Raw genomic sequence first — 5,446 nt, forward strand, 5'->3', positions numbered from 1 at the left:
TATATATATTGTTGGGAGAAACATAGAACATTTAAGTCTTGGGCTCACATAAAAATCTATATCAGCGACCCGAAAAAAAACAGTCTCAGCTCATCATGAACTTCGAAAAAGTTCACTTCAAAGTAAAAACGGACACGTTTGCTCCAGAGTTAAGTTGAATTTATTCGATGTTTTCGAAATTCGGAACAATTTCTAAACCGAATGCTGATTCTAAATGATTGGCTGCTGTGTCCAAAGAAATAATATTATTGTCAACTATCCTCGCGGACTGCCTATAGAGTTCTGAGATAATATTTTACTACTGTGCTGTTAACTAAAATCAGCCTCTCTGTCCACCGAGTCCCCGCCAACTTTACCGTTCTCCTCTCCCCCAATGTAAGACCGCTACGCGCTGTTTCTACTACCGTTCCCCGCGCACTCGGCACATCTGGATGCTTCCGCTCCGAGGGGGAGGTGCCCTTTTGACAGGAGGGCGGGGCCAAGACGGGCAGCAGAGTTTGTCTGGAACTCACAGTAGCAATATAGAAAGACGAAGATATCTCAATAACTAAAAATGAGAGGTAAATGGGGGGAGAGGAGGAAGGGTACGGGGCGGGGTTAAGTTGGAAAGACGACCATGTGAAGAGGGGTACCTGCTGATAACCTACTATCAATAGTGGGAGGTGACCGTGCGAGCGTTGTAAGAAACTGTACTGGTTTGCAGTTAGAGGAGGATATCTCGCGATGATTGACAAGCGAAATTTCTCCCGTGAAATCTGTCACTTGTAGATGTATCTTCTTCCCCTAGGACCAGATGGATAGCGGGTGGTTTGGTTGATGTCGAGCACTATCGTAGGACTTAGTCCGCATACAAGTTCCCCAGAGCTCCGTTATACAGAGATGTATTCTTTGCGGGACCCGTTACTTGCACAATTATAGTTCGCGTCCATTCGTTTCTTACTACACTGAAAACATTCATCCCTCGATTTTGTCACAAACGACTCAGTTAGCTTATAAAGTAACAACTCACTCTGTGGCAACACATTGAAGGCAGACCAACGTTCATGCAGTACGTCTTACTAAGAGAAAGTGCGCAGGACACCAGCCCGGGGACACAGCCCCGATACAATTAATGACCAAGATGTTGTTGCTAAGACGATGATGAGCAACCAGAAGATCTTTTGGATCTAGGAATTACTCATCGAACTTCTACAAGCCATCAAGGGATCCCAGTCGGTAAGCATAATTATGTAGGTCTGTTTTGAACTGTCGTCGAGATTGCTTGTTTTTCCCCCTCAGAAAGCACTGAAGAAAGCTTTTTAAGATACATGTATTGGAATTATGCCGTATATCAGGGTCTGATTGTTTTTTTCCACAGAATATGCCACAGAAAACTTACACCACAAAGGTATTGAAATCATGAAGTAAAGTTGTTCTCTTTTGAGTGTTCAAGTGATGTATCACATTTAAAACTAAATGAAGGCTATGATGAATTTGTATCCAACTGCCGCAGACTGTTCATAAAATTCATGTATCGCGGCATTCAATCAACTCTTCTTTTATTTCGGCACTTCTTTCAATTGACTGTTCACAAAATTCGAGATTTTTAAATATTGGAGCTTGGTATAAAAAAATGTCCTTTTCGAACACAGCCACATTTCTTTGTCTATTTCTTCTATTTATTCATCAAATGATACGTCTTGCTAAAAAAAACCCACCTCAAAACAAAACAAAAATGCGAAAAAACGAACAAAGCAAAACATAACAAAACAAAATATCAACAATAACAATAACAACAACAAACAAACCGCAGTCATAACGATCATGTTCACTTTATGTTTACCAATTTGACAAGATCTACATCAAGTGTTTTTTTAATGAATAGGGCCAACATTTTTAGTCATTTTGTCATGTTTCATGTTCCATGTAAAGAGTAGGCAATCAGGAGTAAGATATCTCGGTTCCTCGAAAAAAAAGCATTACCAAAACTGAAGAGTGTTTAAAACGCTTTAAACATTTCCTTTGGTTTAAACGTTAAACATAAAACTGCTTTTTGTTGCAATGCCATCTGGTGGTCTACTTATCAATCAAGCTGGTCTTTTAATCACGAGTTAATTTTAATATAGATATGAACAATAATTCAACGTCTTTAAAAATCCACGTTTAACAGAAAGTAAACGATTAGTAGATTCTTAAAAAGAAACAAATAACAACAAACATACAAACAAACCCCCCCCCAAAAAAAAAAAAAAAAAAAAAAAAAAATGCAGAGACATAGGTAAAATTGTATTCTCAGTGTGGATTATTTTGATCAAAGTATATTAACAAAAAATAAAATGAAAAACAGAAACAGTACACTTGATATTTTTTACATTTTCTAAACATATTCTAAATCAGCACTAATGAATGACTCATGAAAGGAAAATGTGTACCGTTTTGGAACAATACCGGGTTCTAAATGTTCTAATGTCTCCATTCTCTTTTCTGTATAAAGTCAGTCAGAATTCCTTCCCCTGGAAAATTCTGGGCTTGTTTTGTTTTTTGTTTCCGTTTTGTTGTTGCAGTTTTTATTTTTTAAATTCTGTCGTGCTGTCTGATGTGCTGTCTTTTAGCTCGTCGGACTGAGGGAAAAGCTGGACAAGATTAAATAGTTCAGTTTGGATTTTTTGAAAAAAGAATGTTTTTTCTAACTTGAAATATTCTCTTAATGTTTTGGAAATAGAAACGTGTTATAGCCCATCCCCACCCCTACCCCCCCCCCCCCCCAAAAAAAAGACAACAACTAAAAAAAAAAAAAACAGCCTTTAGATTATTACAAACAAAAATGATTATTTATTTTTGCTTTTTTGTTTTTGATTTATTTTGTTTTTGTGTATTTGTTTTATTATTATTTAAAAATGTTATGTTTATGTGACTCTGTATTTGTTTGTTTTGTTTTGTTTTCTGAAGGCCTTGGTTATGCTGTTTTAATACCTGTATAATTAAGTTAATAAAGAATGGTCGCTTTTGACCATTCCCGCCCCAAATTAGTCGTCCTCCTCATTCTTAACTTCTTCTTCCTCCTCTTTGTTCTTCTCTACCTCCTCCTCTACCTCATTCTTCACTTTTTCTTTCTAATCTTCGTTCTCCTCCTCCTCATTCTCCCCATCCTCATTCTTCACCTCTTCATCTCTTCTTTGTTCTCCTCCTCCTCTTCCTCCTCCTCCTCTTCCTCCTCCTCCTCCTCCTCCTCCTCCTCCTCCTCCTCCTCCTCCTCCTCCTCCTCCTCCTTTTCTTCTTTCTCCTCCTCTTCATTCTTCACCACTTCATCCTCCTTGTTCTCCTCCTCCTTGTTCTCCTCCTTCTCTTCCTCCTCCTCCTCCTCCTCCTCCTCCTCCTCCTCCTCCTCCTCCTCCTCATCCTCCTCATCATCATCATCATCCTCCTCCTCCTCATCATCATCATCATCATCATCATTATCATGAATACGATCAACATTAGAATATCCAAAGCAGCGTTTTCTCCACTCTTTTCTCAGAGTTAGTGTAAAATATTTTGAAACATGGACAAATAGCAGATTGTTTCATCGTTTATAGGAATTGTTCCCGTCAATCCTAATTTTGACATTTAACTCCATTGATTTCTAGTAAAGGTGTTAAAACACGTTTCTGGGAAATATAACTGATGACTAAAATAAATGAAGTAGAGATAAGAGAATGGATGATATTAACTCTAAGCTACTTGATAAAACAGATGAATACAAGTTACTTTTCTATCTATCTGTCCATCTTCTTTTCTATCTATCTGTCTATCTGTTTATTAATCTATCCATCTATCTATTTATTTATCTATCTATCTATCTATCTATCTATCTATCTATCTATCTATCTATCTATCTATATGTCTATCTATCAAACTCTATTTCTCTATTTATTTGTCTGTCTGTCTGTCTGTCTGTCTGTCTGTCTGTCTGTCTGTCTGTAAATCCATCAACCAATGTACAAATAAATGAAGGAATAAAACAAAATAAAAGATATCTGACCACAATAGTCAGGTCTATTTTCTTTCATATATTTAGTTATTTGAATACTGTTACTAGTATTTTTACAAAACTTTATTAGGATATTATCTGAACATTTTCCGAGGCGAGGGAATATGAAAGCCATTCTTAGCTTTCACTTTCAAAAGTTTAGGTAGATCTAATTGAAGTATTTTCCCCGTCGTCCATGTTTCTTTGGAATTGTTGTGTGCAGGGCGTCCAGTTGTCCGTTTGAAGATCATGATTGATCCGTTTCAGTTAAAGGGTTGAAGTCTACTTTCATAATTATATCAAATTTCCTTGTCATCAAAAGCAAAAAAAAAAAAATAATAATAAAATAATTTTATTAATAATTTTTTTAAAAACGTATAAGTTAGAAAACCAGAAAAAAACAAGTCTCTTGAAACTTTTTGAAGGACAAAGTAAAAACAACAAAATTCAATATTATGCCAAAATGTAACCACTGAACAAACTAGAAAAAAGACCAGTAAATTTTCAGAGAACAAAAAAAAAAAGAATTAGTAGTAAAATAAACAAACAAAACCAAAAAACAAAGAAAAACAAAACAAAACAAAGGGAACAACGACAAAAAGCAAACGAACATAACTCCCCACAATGAGTCAAAAATAACAAACAAAGATACTTTCCAGTACATTTTGTCAGTTCTGTTCTCGTGTACGAATCTGAAATTCCACTAAAAGAACATGCGAGTTCGTGTATGATGATGATGATGATGATGATGATGATAATGATGATTATGAAAGTGTATTCATTTATAAGGAAGAAGACTGGAAATCTGTTTTTAATTCATTGAACGTTTTCTATCTAGCTGTCTTACCTATTGAAGAAGGTTGTTATTAAGAAGATTCCATATAATATTATTATAATTGTTGTTGTTCCATTTTCTTTTTCAGAGTTTTTAATTAATCAACGATTTTAAATAGTTGTTATGTCATATAATTATATTTAATTCATTTTGCTTATTTAATTTCACAGTTTACATAAATGTTTTTTTCAACATATTTATTTTTTGTTATAGCACCGAGGTGGAACTAACAGTTTATATATATATATTTTTTTTATTTTTTATTAACCATATCTATTTTGTTCCTTGTAGCATTAAGGGGGAAGTAAGAGGAAAACATAGTTTTGATTTTAAATAAAATATCGCCGGACTATAAAACAAAGTTGTTGGGTTTTGTTTTGTTTTTTTGTTTTTTTTGGGGGGAGGGGGGGATAGCAGTGTTCTGTGAGTGCTTTGATGAAAGAAAAAAAACAAACAAAAGGGGTTGGGGAGGGGGATCTATTGCATTAATGGAAGCCTTTTTTGTGAGTGTACTTTACATTTTAGGAGATCATAATATTAATATTCTGTCCGAAAAAAATAACAGACACTCACATGGGCGTACACTTCTTCATATACTTTACAACTGCCCCTCGTCCCCTTCA

General features: G+C 35.3%; 1 protein-coding gene across 1 annotated transcript in view; it reads left to right on the forward strand.

Annotated features, from left to right (window-relative positions):
• The first annotated feature begins 697 nt into the window (after window positions 1-697).
• Window positions 698-5,446, forward strand: part of LOC101854322 (doublesex and mab-3 related transcription factor 3, truncated) — a 37,234-nt gene continuing 32,485 nt past the window's right edge. Inside the window, exon 1 of the mRNA XM_005096875.3 lies at window positions 698-1,215. The gene's annotated coding sequence lies outside the window, so the exon portion shown is untranslated. The remainder of the gene's footprint in view (window positions 1,216-5,446) is intronic.

Source organism: Aplysia californica, unplaced genomic scaffold, assembly GCF_000002075.1.
Source record: "Aplysia californica isolate F4 #8 unplaced genomic scaffold, AplCal3.0 scaffold00140, whole genome shotgun sequence".
Classification (NCBI taxonomy): Eukaryota; Metazoa; Mollusca; class Gastropoda; order Aplysiida; family Aplysiidae; genus Aplysia; species Aplysia californica.